We start from the raw sequence: 15,377 nt of genomic DNA on the forward strand, positions 1-15,377 counted from the left end.
AAGGACATTAATTGTTTTCCATGAACAGAAACTTCGGTTTTCCAACAGTATACCAATCCCAAACAACATTTGATTTGGAATCCATCCAAAATGGGCTGCTGGAGCCAAAAATCCATGCCTTTAAATTTTGGGCATAAGTCACAAATCATGTATTTATTTTTTAACAGAAGATTTCAAAATAAAATTTCTCATTAACAGTAAGTAAAAGCAACATCAAATCATTATATTTCAAAATAGAGTCATGCCCAAACAAGTCTAATTATCTCCACCAGATGTAGACAATACCACCGCTCTTCATCCACAAAGGAAGTAACCAGGATAAAACTCTAAAAACAAATATCCTATTCAGTTTCACACAGGGTTATATTTATGCCAAAATGCTAGTTTCAATTTTTTTTTCAAACTACATAAACAGAAGCATACAACTACAAATATTTTTCACACATTTAAAAATAGCCCGTGCTTATGAAATTACCTTTCGGAGTCCACATACACTTTTCATAAAACGTGCAGTATATTTAATCAATTTGTTTAATGCCCTCCAACCTCCCTTAAATATTTCCCCTCTATTTACAAAACCTAGAACAGCAGCACCTTCATCATTTACAGTGTCATTCATCTGTTAGCAACAACAACATTAATTAAAATGTGCTGATTCTTTCCTTAGCAAATTTTTTTCTTTAAGAATTGCAAGCTGCACTTTGCGCGCGTCCTAAGTCGTTTGTCTGACTCTTTGTGACCCCATGGACTGGAGCCTGCCAGGCTCCTCTGTCCATGCAGATTCTCCAGACAAGAGTACTGGAGTGGGTTGCCCTGCCCTCCTCCAGGGGATCTTCCCAACCCAGGGATCAAACCCACGTCTCTCAGTCTCCTGCTCTGGCAAGAGGGTCCTTTACCATTAGTTGCCACCGGGGAAGCTCCAAACTGTGCCATAAAGGGAAGCATATCATAGAGGTGATTTATAATAAAATTTCCATTGCTGCCAAGACCTGAGTTCAGAAGCTTCCCATCCCCAACACTGGAGTCCCTTCAGCCTTCAATGAAGTCCTAATATAAAATATTTAGACATCACCCTAACAGACAGTGTTATCTCCAGAGAACTGATGTTCTAAATGCAGAATACTTGGAGAAAGTCAGCTAGCATTACATAAACCATGAATCTAAAACTTACAATAAAAGGCGCTGAGTGAAAGCCCCATTGCTGCATGGAGATGATTATGCATCTGAATAAAAACAGGTGTATGACCTGTGTATACAAGTGAGGGTACCACATACATGTATCACATTTAATAGCTAACCAAAACGTCAGAATTATATTCACCATCTACAAGTTCTCGTCTAAAAGCTATCATATACCAACAGAAATAAACAATTCCAACAGAGCTTTTGCTTTATAATACCATACTGCCCCCTCATGTGTAAACGGAATAAAAAATGGTTTACATTACTACGGACAAATATTTGCTTGTGAAAATTTAATTTTGTGCTCCAACTGAACCCGCTAATACCATACTTCCACAGGCTTTGTGTTCCAATGGGGCGCTCTGGAAAATAGCAGCTACTTATCTGCCTTAAAAACTCCCCTGCTGTGTACACCGCTGTCCACAGCTGGCTCTACCGCCATGTGTCATCGTTCCAGTTAAGGAAGGCTGCATAGTGACGGGAACAGGAGAGCAGTTAGGTGGTGAAGAGGATGACAGTGGTGAAAGAGAAGACAGGAAAACTTGATCCCGCAAAAAGAAACTAGCACCTGTGCGTGAGCAACACTGGGAAGAGCCTGTGGTCTTATGCTCAGTCTTTACAAACACGGGGCCGGCCTCTGGGACGCTACTGGAATAGGAAATCAAACAACAGAGCCAGTATCCCCAAAGCATAAACAGTGGAAAGGGTATATACGAAGACACAGCACTGGACAGCTGATAACCTTCTAAGCAGACCTTTCTAGAAGATCGCACTGATTGGAATGATGTGAATGCTGACACCTGTTTCGCATCCCCTACCTCCCCCACCCCATAGGGTGAGGGTGTGGGGAGTGCGGTGTGAGAGCAGTCCCAGTCTGCAGAGCCAGATGACCAAGCAAATCAGGACCCAGGCGTGTGACTACTAGATTCCTGGGGGCTGATCCAAGACATCCCAGGACTGGGCCCGCAGAAGACATGAAACAGTTCAGTTTACATCAGAACATCTAGGAGAATATTCAGTCAGTTAGTTCAGTCGCTCAGTCCTCTCCGACTCTGCAATGCCCATGGACTACAGCACGCCAGGCCTCCCTGTCCATCACCAACTCCCGGAGCCTGCTCAAACTCATGTCTATTGAGTCGGCAATACCATCCAACCATCTCATCCTCTGTCGTCCCCTTCTCCTCCCACCTTCAATCTTTCCCAACACTGGGGTCTTTTCTAATGAGTCAGTTCTTTGCATCAGGTGGCCAAAGTATTGGAGCTTCAGCTTCAGCATCAGTACTTCCAAGGAGAATATTACTTAGCCATAAAAGAGAAGAAAGCCCTGCTACAAGCAACAATGTGGATGACGGCACTGTGCTCAGTGAAATAAGTCAGACAGATAAAGACACATATGATCACACTTATACTGGAATCTTAAAAAGAAAGAAAGAAATCTCAGAGAAAAACAAATTCAGAGAAACAAAGAACAGATTGGTGGCTTCCAGAGGCAGCTCTGGGAATGGGTGACTGTACTCGAGATGTACAAACTTCTTTGAGTTATAAAATAAATAGGTTCTGGGGGTGTAAAGTCCAGCATAGTGACCATAGTTACCAGTACTATATCATATACTTGCAAGTTGCTAAGAGAGTAGTCTTAAAAGTTCTCATCACAGGAAGAAAAAAAAAATATGTGACGTGATGATGGATGGTAACTAAACTTACTGGGGTAATTTTCACAATATATACCCGTATCAAATTAGTTGTACATCTTTAACTAAAACAACATTATATGTCCATTATAAAACTGAAGGAGGGAGTAGATCTAAGATTGGGGACTGGGCTTCTGGGGGTGTGGGGGTGGTTCTGTTCTTCTGTGATTTGCATTTTAAAGCTTCCCAGGTGATTCTTTTCTGTAGTCAAGGCTGAGAAACAATTATTTAGATAGTCATCCCACAGCATTCTGTACTTTCCTTGGATGGACTAAATCTATACTGAAACACCAGAAAAATTGTTTCAGAAAAACTGGCCCTGGACATATGCAATCAATGCCTTGGATCTTCCCAAGTCCTAATTAGGCGTGAACTGTTTCAAAGATTCTAATGACCCACCATTCTCTCAATAAAGTGTATGTGAATTAGCTTTCAAAGAGCTAACCTATTAACAGATTGGTGGTGGTGGTTTGCTCAAAATTCTCCAAGCGAGGCTTCAACAAACAGTACCTGAACTGTGAACTTCCAGATGTTCAAGTTGGATTTAGAAAAGGCAGAGGAACCAGAGATCAAATTGCCAACATCACTAGATCATAGAAAAAGTAAGAGAAGTTCCAGAAAAACATCTACTTCTGCTTTAATGACTACACCAAAGCCTTTGACTATGTAGATCACAACAAACTGTGGAAAATTCTTAAAAAGATGGGAATACCAGATCACCTGATCTGCCTCCTGAGAAATCTGTATGCAGGTCAAGAAGCAACAGTTATACCGGACATGGAACAATGGACTGGTTCAAAATTGGTAAAGAAGTATGTCAAGGTGATATACTGTCACCCTGCTTATTTAACTTAATGTAGAGTACATCATGCGAAATGCCAGACTGGGTGAAGCACAAGCTGGAATCAAGATTGCCGGGAGAAATATCAATAACCTCAGATATGCAGATGACACCACCCTCATGGTAGAAAACGAAGAGCAACTGCAGAGCCTCTTCATGAAAGTGAAAGAGGAGAGTGAAAAAGCTGGCTTCAAACTCAACATTCAAAAAACTAAGATCATGGCATGCAGGCCCATCACTTCATGGCAAATAGATGAGGAAACAATGGAAACAGTGACAGACTTTCTTTTCTTGGGCTCCAAAATCACTGCAGATGGTGACTGCAGCCATGAAATTAAAAGACGCTTGCTCCTTGGAAGAAGAGCTATGACCAACCAAGACAGCATATTAAAAAGCAGAGACACTACTTTGCCACCAAACGTCCATCTAGTCAAAGCAATGGTTTTTCCAGTAGTCATGTATGGATGTGAGAGTTGGACTATAAAGAAAGCTGAGGGCTGAAGAATTGATACTTTTGAACTGTGGTGCTGGAGAAGACTTTTGAGAGTCCCTTGGACTGCAAGGAGATCCAACCAGTCCATCCTAAAGGAGATCAGTCCTGAATATTCATTGGAGGGACTGATGCTGAAGCTGACACTCCATTACTTTGGCCACCTGATGCAAAGAACTGACTCCTTGGAAAAGACCCTGATGCTGGGAAAGACTGAAGGTGGGAGGAGAAGGGGATGACAGAGGATGAGATGGTTGGATGGCATCACTGACTTGATGGACAAGAGTTTGAGTGAACTCCGGGCGTTAGTGATGGACAGGGAAGCCTGGCATTCTGCAGTCCAATGGGGTTGCAAAGAGTCGGACAAGACTGAGCAACTGAACTGAACTGGTGGTAGTGCAGTCATCAAGTTGTGCTCAAATCTTTGCAACCCCATGGACTATAGCACACCAGGTCACTTCCTTCTCCAAGGGATCTTCCGGAGTCAGGGATCAAACCTGTGTCTCTTGTTTGGCAGGCAGACTCATTACCATTGAGCCACCTGGGAAGTCCCTCATCAGATTAGGTGATTCCAAAGCACAAATGATAACTTGAAAAGGTACTATCCTGGTTTTTAAGTCTTCCCAGTTAATGGCAAGCCACTCCAGTACTCTTGCCTGGAAAATCCCATGGATGGAGGAGCCTGGTAGGCTGCAGTCCATGGGGTCGCTAAGGGTCGGACACGACTGAGCGACTTCACTTTCACACATTGGAGAAGGAAATGGCAACCCACTCCAGTGTTCTTGCCTGGAGAATCCCAGGGATGGGGGAGCCTGGTGGGCTTCTGCCTATGGGGTCACACAGAGTCGGACACGACTGAAGTGACTTAGCAGAGGCAGTAGCAGCAGACATATTATTAAAAGAGTGTTTTCTTATCTTTTCATTTATATAGTAAAGGCCATAATATGTACATCTCAAGTTATTACAGGGATTTAATGAGATATTTATAAAGCATTTGATACAGTACTTGGCACCATTAAGTAACCAGAAATAAATAGTAACTACTGTACTGTAATGGGATCACATCCAGTAAATGATAATAAAAATGAAGGCAGATCCTTTTGCCCTACTCAACTGCCATTTTAAGAGGTTGTTAATTCTTTGAGGTCTTGAATATCTCTTAAATTCACTGTTTAGTTAATTGAAAGTGTTTATAGAAAAGTTCATCAAGCAATGGACTAAAAGGAAGCAATGAACAGTGCCTCCTCAAAATTGCCAAGTCACCTAGAATTACACAATGGTTTCATATATTTACTTCTGTATTTTAGCACTGAAATTTAAAATTTAAATTACTTCCTCTATCATTCAATACATTTCACATTTAATAAACACCTACTAGGTAGTAGGCTCTCTCTGAAAGAGTTTAAACTTCTCAAGAACCTTTGACGGAAGTATTACTCCTCACAGTTTTTTTTTTAAATGATAAAAGCTCAAAGATTAAATAGTCAGCCCAGACGGCAGAGTTGGTATCATAACTCTCAACTCTGATTTCAAAGCTCCTGTTGCCCATTTAAAAAACAAACAAATTTAATTCTTAAGGAAAAAATCACCAATTATACTGTCCTGTATCTATTCAGGAAAGCACTGTGTTTGTTCTTGTAGACATTTCAAGAATACATTACCTCTCATATGTATTTAACCTTGTTTGCCAATGCACCGACCACAGTTCTCAATTCTTTTTTTTTTTCAGGCTACAAATCTATGCTCTCATGGTTCTCTCTGAAACTTCAGAAATTATTTTAAAAGATACTCTTTTTTTTTTAATTTTAAAAGATATTCTTTTTAAATTCAAAAGAGGAGGGAAGAGTAAATTATTTACTTTAAAGTGTTGTCTTCTTTCCTGGCAATCTAACAGTTAAATTTTAGCTTATCTAGTTCCATATAGTCAAGACATTTGTCTACTTTAAATGTAACACTGATTTTCCAATGCCAGAACCACTGCATGTATCCAAATTCCTCTACCTCCCAGGTCTCATTCCAAAATCAAGCGACTCTCTCCCACCTTCCCCACATCATGACACCTTTGCTCTAGGGCAAAAGATGAACTCAACTTAAGGAACAGATCAAGCCTACTCAAAATCTGTTTTTTCCAGGGTAGAAAATTTTTCCACTGTATCTGTGTATTTACAACATAAGAAAAGCTCAAACCAGACAATCCAATGACAAAAAAACAAAAACCCACACATAGGCATGTCAGGTAAACAGTGCTTACTTGGGTCTCTGAAGAGTACGAGCACAAACAGAAGTCTGGCACTACTGCTTAGAGTCACAGATTCCTCTGACTTAACAAACTGGAAGTTTATACCCATGGGATGCAGCCATACACATAAATACCTCCCTGGGTCCTTCACGCTCTGCTACCAGGGGCCTGTGTGGAAACGACCAGGCGACCTCTGCCGGAAACACTTTGCAGAGAATAGGAAACAAGAATGGGCTTCTACAAATTTCACTTCAGTATCCAACTCAAGCCTAAAACATTTGGTTCAGCTGATATCTCATGGACAGAAGAGCCTGGGGGGCTACAGTCCACGTGGACATGACTTGGCACCTAAACAACATCATCATGGATAAAGGAAGTTAAGGGGAATGAGATCATTCTTTCTAAAAAAGCTCTTTCTCTAGAAGAGTTCAGTGGTCTTTCTTGAGATAGGGAGATTACTAATATGTTTGTATATTCCTGGCACCTTGAATAGTTAACAGTTGCAACTACTGGGTACTTGCAGTATGATTGACATTGTGCCGGGTGCTTAACTGTATTACAAAGATCTGAACCCAGATTTCCTGATTCCAGCATGCCCGTCTTCATCACCAAGCCCGTCCACCTCCAATACCACCCAGTTATATTAGGCCCCATTCATCTTATGTCCTTTCTGGTGATGTCATATCTCACATAACTACATCTATCCGTAAACAGGCTCAGTAAGAAGACACTGGAAATCAGTGCATATTCTCCGTAGTAAACCTTTAATATAGAAAGGAGGGACAAATAAAACTTCCAATCTTTTTTTTTTTAATACCAAACTACATTGGTATATGCCTGAAACTAACACAACATTGCAAATCTACTATACTCCAATGAAAATTTTAAAAAATAAAAAATACAACAGACTAGGGAAAATAAGTATCAAAAAGGAAGCAGACTCACAGATACAGGGAAGAAACTAATCCTTTACCAGTGGGGAGAGGGAACGGGGGGAGGGACAACACAGGGGTAAAGGATGAAGAGGCACAAAATATCAGGTGTAAAATAAGTTACAAAGACATGCTGTGCAACACAGGGGACACAGTCAGTATTGTGCAAGAACTGCAAAGAGAAGGCCGTCTTTGAAAACCGTATTGTTGGTCAGTGAGTCGTGTGCGACTCTGCGACCCCATGGGCCGCAGCACGCTTCCCTGCCCTCTACTATTTGTCTGAGTTTGCTCAAGCTCACGTCCACTGACGCCATCCAATCATCTCATTCTCTGTCGAGCCCTTCTCCTATTGCCCTCATAATCTTTCCCAGCAAAAACAATCACATAAAAAAAAAATTGTTTTTAAATAAAACACATAACAACAAAATGGCCAAATATTTCTTTCAGTTCAGAGTCTCCAGTGTGTTCAGACAAACACTTGTTACCTGGGGGCGGGTGTGACTGTAACCCTGACCCACCCATCTACAACATACTTGCAGAGTTAAGCTGGGGGTGTGAACAGAACACCGAGAGTTCTGAAAACACCCTACTGTCTGTTGTGGAATCAACATTACCCCAAGACTGAATGTGTGTTTTATAGAAAATTTAACCAGCACTGATAATAGCAACTGACAGTAGCACTAGACCCTGGAAACAGTCTAAGGCTTCATGTTTTTCTGGATGGAGAATAAACTCAGAATCAGCGAGCTGCAAAGACTCCAAGTTATCGCTTCCCTCACCCCTGTATCTGAGTGGAAGAGACTGAGGCCTGTGGCTGAAGATTCCCTCATACTCTATGCACACCACCAGCTAATGGCAGATCCGTCCCCAGATGAAGGGCTCCGTGTTCACTGCTCTCTCTCAGCACGCTGGCACCGACCCTTTCTTTCCAACAGACTACCCTTGACGCATACACTTCCTCAGTGGGGAGACTTTTGCTCAGTAGCTGAAATTCTTGAAAGTGCTTTCACATGCATTACTGGACACAGTCCTCAACACAGGGACCCAGGGGGCTGACATGGGAGCACAGGGGCTTGCTCCCAGTTCTGCTAACACCCACCAGCACAAGGCTATTTCTGTGACGTCACAGAGGAGAGGAGAGGGGTGTCCAGGAAGAACGAGCGGGAGGAAGGAGCGGGAGACGCGACAAGCCCCGGGGCGTCCATCCCCCGGGGCGTCCTTCCCCCGACCCCGGCTCTGACAGTGGCCCTGACTCACTGTGAATGCTGGAAGAACAACCATTTTGGTTTACAATCTCCCCAAAAAAGAAAAGAAAGGCAAAAAGTGTATTGGGTGGAGGTCCTTGCATGCACATTAAGTTACTTCAGTCGTGTCCAACTCTTTGTGACCCCATGGACTGTAACCCGCCAGGCTCCTGTGTCCACGCGATTCTCCAGACAAGAACACGGCAGTGGGCTGCCATGCCCTCCTCCAGGGGATCTTTCCAACCCAGGGATTAAGGTGGGTTCTTTACCACTAGTGCCACCTGGGAAGCCCCACTAAGGGGTGGAGAGGGATTTATCAAATTGGTAGAGCTGTTTTTCTTTCTAAGATTCCAACCGTGGGGACTTCCCTGGCGATCCAGTAGCATTTTTCCGACCTCCTCCCAAGTCCTAGGGCAATGAATACTTTGATTTCTGCAGCTCTCTGTGCTCCAAATAGGAGAATACATAACTGACTTTGGCTCTTGCCTTCAAGATTACAGTAAATGACAACCTTTATCAACAAGCTTTATAAAATGGAACATACCCCAAAACTACCCACCCCAAACCATGGGCATTTTTTCCGTGACAAAAACCGCAGAGGCAGCATCAGTGCTTTGGTCTTCCTAGTGTTCCACAAAGACCAAAAGAGGTGAGAAGAAGAAAAACTGATAACATACTGGAACCCACTGGTATTAAAGAAATTCACATACGCTCACCTTTCTCCCTCATCAGTTCACAAGGCGAGCCTCTCCTGATTAAGCCAAAACTGCTTCGTTCTTACCTTCACGGTGCAGACACACATTCCCAGCTCTAAAATGCTGTTTTCTGGTTTACAAACCTTTAAAAACACTCCAAGAACATTTTTTTAAAAATCAATCTGCACCTGCAAACATTTGGGGAACGCAAGCATACACTTTCTGAAGTCAGAAGAAAACACTTTCCCAAACACAGCTGTAACGTGACTTTCATAACCCAAATGTCTACAAATATTCTTAACTGAATAAAGAGCCAGTGGTTAGCTAGAATTTTTTTCTGATCAATATGTCCTTTGCTCACATGCAAACAGAAAATGTGTACTTCTACAGAAGCCTAGAATAACACTGAAGAAACGGACACCGTGTCAGCAATACAGCATATTCCATACATGAAAGTCCTTTGTTTTTCTCTTCCTCCTCCTTCAATTTAGGTGGACAACTTCTCCTGAGGTTCTTTTACTTCTCTGTTACTCTAGCCTCTTTCCAGGACTCAAGCCTGCCTTAGAAATCACATGGTCCTAACAGTGACACAGAAGATCAGGACACAGGAAGCCTAGTGTCTGCAAAAAGAGATCTCTGCCAGCCAGGGCTAGCTCTGGCTATGACGAAAGTAGGACTTGCCCTCAATGTTACCTGTTAAACTTTAAACTGAATGTAAGTAAATGCATTTAGAACTGACTCATCAAGGTAAATGACATTTTTTTCTTTGGGCAAGTAAGCCAGGACTCCTACTCATTTGGGTAGGCAGGAATGACCATTTCTCTGAAAAGAAAAACAAGCCCTGGACCTACTAATTCTACGAAAGGAAATGCGTGAATTTTCATCAGTGAAGAAAACATCTCCTGAAGACCTGCATATGATTACATTTAACAGAATCATCTGAAATCTTTTTCCAAATATGCACGCCCCCAGGCGTGGCCCACATATTTAAGAGATAATGCAACACACTTTTTTTTTTTTTTCCCCATTTTAGCTATCAGAATAAAATGCCTAAAACGCCTAAAGCAAAACCATGTTCTGTATGCGATCAATGGTGGGATTTTATGAGAAGTTGCACAAGGGGAGAGGTGGAGTGTGGTTTCAGCCTTTGTATTTTATCACTGCTTCTAAAATGTACCGGATTAGGTTGTCAATCCTTAATAGCAAGTTTCTTTCAAATTACAATTTATTTGTTACAGAAGTGATAACTAATACACATTACATTCCTTGCAGAAATCCTGATAAACACTCAAGAAAATCTCTTTAAAGATGAAACCACCCATCAGCCCACACACAAAAACATTTCTGTTAAAATGCTGATGACATTCTTCAGAGCCTTTTGTTCCCATGCAACACCATTCTCTTAAAAGAATCAACCCATCAGGACAGCTGTCTGTGGAGCCCAGGTTCCTAGAGTTTACTGGAACACAGTCCCTAGCTGTACTTGAGAGGTGACCTCTGCTGTATGCATGTTAGAAACAAGCTTTGGGCAAGATTCGATTTCTCAACACATTAGGGCCCAGCTAGATTTTAAATTGAAATGTGTTTCTAACTAAGGGTTTAGAAATCAGGCGTACATATTTTTAAGAACACTCCAAACAGCCCCATGTTTTAGACCCTGATATTTGCCAACTCAAGGCTCCACGAAGGGCATTCATACTGGAGACGGAAAGTAGCCTTTCCTTCAGTGCGGATGCACAATTCATCTTCTTAAGCCTTAACTGTGATGGAAGCACCAACTCTGCCTAGTTTCTGTATCTTACAGGGAACGTCTCAGAAGGCTAATGCTTAGATGCTTGGATTCCAGCTCAGTTTGGAACTTGTGCATCCTCCATCTTTAGCAGCTGTGCCCGAAGCAAAAAGGGGAAGATTTCCCTCCACTGAGCTCACTTCACCTAGGACCAGCTTTCACACACAGGTTTCCAATAACGACAAAGGGTGCAAGGATGCGTCAAGTGTACTCCTTTAACTGGAAGGAGAGAGAACAGTCAGGATAAAACACCAGCGAGCCACACACTGAGGAGAGCGAGCCCCTTCCTGTTTTGCTGTCAATATCCTAATTATCAAGGATCACTTAACATCAGTATGGAATATTTTTATTTGTTCAGTCTCTCAGTCATGTCCAACTCTTTGACACCCCACAGACTACAGCACACCAGGATTCCCTGTCCTTCACCACCAACTCCCAGAGTTTGCTCAAACTCACGTCCAAGGAGTCAGTGATGCCTTCCAAACATCTCGTCCTCTGTCGTCCCCTTCTCCTCCTGCCTTCAATCTTTCCCACCATCAGGGTCTTTTCCAATGAGTGAGCTCTTTGCATCAGGTGGCCAAAGTACTGGAGCTTCGCATCAGGTAGTGAAAGTATTGGCGCTTCGGTTTCAGCATCAGTCCTTCCAATGAATATTCAGGGTTGATTTCCTTTAGGATGGACTGGTTGGATCTCCTTGCAGTCCAAGGGACTCTCAAGAGTCTTCTCCAGCACCACAGTTCAAAAGCATCAATCCTTCGATGCTCAGCCTTTTTTATTGTCCAACTCTCACACCCATACATGACTACTGGAAAAACCATAGCCTTGACTACACAGATCTTTGTCCACAAAGTAATGTCTCTGTTTTTTAATATGCTGTCTAGGTTTGGCATAGCTTATCTTCCAAGGAGCCAGCTTCTTTTAATTTCATGGCTGCAGTCATTGTCCGCAGTGATTCTGGAGCCCAAGAAAATAAATCTGTCACTGTTTCCATTGTTTCCCCATCTATTTGCCACCATATGTTTAGAACCTGTCAAATTGGTCATGCATGATTATCCTTATCACAAAAGATTCCAACACTGTATCATTAAGTATATGCTTATTTACTGAGAGATGAGCACCTTATGTTTAAGATTTTTGTGTAACATAAATCTCAACATCAGTGAATACTAACTTAAAAGGGTAAAAACCTGCTGGAGGGAATGGATTCTTAACTATTCTGGGGTATCTCCTAATGGATCAATTATCATCAATCACAAACAGATCAGTGCATTTATGATTGAGAAATCGGGCAGTCACTACCCATAGCAAGGGCTTTTTGCTGTTGTTATATATTTTAAATTGGAGGATAATTGCTTCACAATATTGGGCTTGTTTCTGCCATACATCAACATGGAACAGTCATAGGTGTACATATGGCACCCCACTCTTAAAACATGGCTACAAATTCCTTGACATTCTTCCCAACAAGAAGCAGTGTCCATGTCCCCTCCCCTTGAACCTGGGCAGGCTCCATACTGAGTCGGTCAACAGCATATGTTTAGTGATGCCTTGTGGTCTCTGATGCTAAATTACAAAAGGCCCTTTGGCCTCTGCCCTGTTGGCTGAAATCTTGGCTCGGAGCCGTGAGGCTGCCACACTCTACAGGGAAGCTCAAGATACAGGAAGAGGCTCGTGTGCACGTCCTCTGCTCAACAGACCCAGAGGAGCCCACTCGCAGGTCACCCCAGCCCGGGCATCGGAGGTGAGTTACTACAGAAGCCTCCAGATGATTCCAGTCCCCAGCCATGCAAGACTTTCCAGCAGAAGGATTCTGAAGAATCAACATCAAATCTGGACTGATTTCTAAAGGAATGGTGAGCAGCTGGAAAAGCAGAAAGACTATCCGGGACTGTGCATGTTAACTAGGAAGCTGCCAATTAATTGCCCCAAAATATATAACCAGAATCTAATTGTGAAGAAAAAGTCAAAACAGATCATTCTGAAAAATAACTGGCCCACGTACTTTGAAAAGTACCAGTATCAGGCTTCCCTGATGGTCCGGTGGTTAAAAATCCACCTGCCAATTCCGGGGACATGGGTTCAATCCCTGCTCCAGGACGATCCCACATGTCGCGTGGCAGCTAAGCTTGAGTGCCACAACTCCCAAAGCCTGTGTGCCTGGAGTCCATGCGCCACCCACAAGAGAAGCCCACACACCGCGACTGTAGAGGCGCCCCTACTCGCTGCAGCTAGAGAAAGCCCACCAGCAGTGAAAACCCAGCACAGCCAAGACTAAATAAATCTTAAAAAAAAAAAAAAAAGTACCAGTATCATGGAAAGCAGACTGAGAAAGCAGTTCCAAATGAAAGGAGATGAAAGAGACATGACAACTGCTACATACACGGCAGGACACTGGACTGCATCCTACACTGAGGGCAAGGTTTCTGTAAATTATCATCTGACAACTGGTGAAGCATGAATACGGATAACCCATTCATTAGTGCTTCTCAAACACTGACGCGTGCGCACTTACTTGGAGGTCTTGTGAAAACACAGATTCTAATGCGCAGACTGGAGTGGGGGCCCAAATTCTAATTTCTAAGAAATTCCCAATTTGTATTGACATGCTGGACTACGGCCACACTTAGAATCACAATACATTCAGTACAGTGTCCATGCCAAACTTCCTGAACTTGTCCTTGTTTTTGTAAGACAAATGTTGAAGAAGTGAGGGGTCATGATGTAAGGGAACTTCGTCTCAAAGGGTTCCATAACAATAGCTGTAATAATTACATTGTATGGGGCTTACAAACCTTTATTGTACTACTGTTGCAACCTCGCTATGGGTCTGAAAATTTTCAAAGGACAATTTTGGAACAGAAAGGGTATTATGTAAATAGGTAGATACCAACAACCCTATAAGGTTGCTATTTTGATTTCAATGGTATACCTGAGGAAACAGACATTTGGAGAGATTAAATAATTTGTGTGTAATCATGTTACTAATAAAGGGCCCCAAGGCCATAAAGGTTAAATAATGACCTCGCTTATTTGACAAGTACTGTTAATAACTTGCCATTTGATTGTCACAACTTGCAGAGTAACTCAGCCTTCTAAGCCTCAGTTTCCTGATTTGAAGGGTTGCACCAGACCAAGTAACTTCGAGCAACTCCAACACCACATTACTAACACAAGTCAATCCACAGTTCAATCACTCTATTCCTCCCACACTTCACTATGGCAGAACTTTATTCTTCCTCCACCTTCATGGCAGAATGAAAGGGTAAAAGCAAACATTACTGGAAACCTTATCTATCCAAGCTAGAGCAAATCACAGATCTCTATGAAGTTTTGAATTAGTTAACGAGAGTAGCCTTGATTTCAAAAACTAACAAAAGTTCAAGAGTAAAGCTCCATTTTTACTCTATGAAACAGTATTATCCCTTATTCAGATGCCAGACTTAGTTTTCATGCAAGCAGATTTCAAAATATTCTGCATGAGGTTAAGGATGCTTCCAACGCTTTAGGGCCTGAAAGGAAAGCCTGCTCAAAGGGACAAAGTGAAAGTCTCTCAGTCGTGTCCAACTCTTTGCGACCCCATGGACTATACAGTCCATGGAATTCTCCAGGCCAGAATACTGAAGTAGGTAGCCTATCCCTTCTCCAGGGGGTCTTTCTGACCCAGGAATCAAAGGGCCAAGGATATTTTCAAAAATTTAATCTAAACTCTGCCTTTTTGGGGCATGCTGCAGTCCATGGGGTCACAAAGAGTCTGACATGACTTAGTGAATAACAACAAGCTTAACTGTGCAACCAAGCGATGTTATACATGAATGGAGCCATGGACCTGAAACTGACAATTCTGAAAAATGGAGATTCCAACTTGGGCTCTGGACTGATTTCTAAAGGAGTGGTGAGCAGCTGGCAAAGCAGAAAGAATATCCGGGACTGTGCAGGTTAACTGGGAAGCTGCCAATTAATTTCCTTCAGTCCAGGGCTTTCAGGCTGGGAAACAGATCAACATTTTGTACATCTACATTCTTTTTCTTCCGTATTTTTTGAACTCACTTTCTAAAACTATGTTTATTTCATATTGGAGTATAGTTGATTCGCAATGCCATGTTAGTTTCAGGTGTACAGCAAAGTGAATCCATTACAAACATATATCCACTCATTTCTAGATTCTTTCCCCATGTAGATCATTACAGAGTATTGAGGAGAATTCCCTGTGCTAAACAGTAGGTCCTTGTTAGTTATCTATTTTAATATAGCAGTGTGCATATGAAAATCCCAGC

General features: G+C 42.3%; 1 protein-coding gene across 2 annotated transcripts in view; it reads right to left on the reverse strand.

The window, feature by feature from the left end:
* The window catches only part of ARHGAP10 (Rho GTPase activating protein 10), a 389,578-nt gene that overhangs the window by 65,526 nt on the left and 308,675 nt on the right, over positions 1-15,377 (reverse strand). The gene's annotated exons all lie outside the window — the stretch shown is intronic.

The sequence above is a fragment of the Moschus berezovskii genome, chromosome 19 (assembly GCF_049115385.1).
Source record: "Moschus berezovskii isolate FMDL1 chromosome 19, NW_MosBer_1.0, whole genome shotgun sequence".
Classification (NCBI taxonomy): Eukaryota; Metazoa; Chordata; class Mammalia; order Artiodactyla; family Moschidae; genus Moschus; species Moschus berezovskii.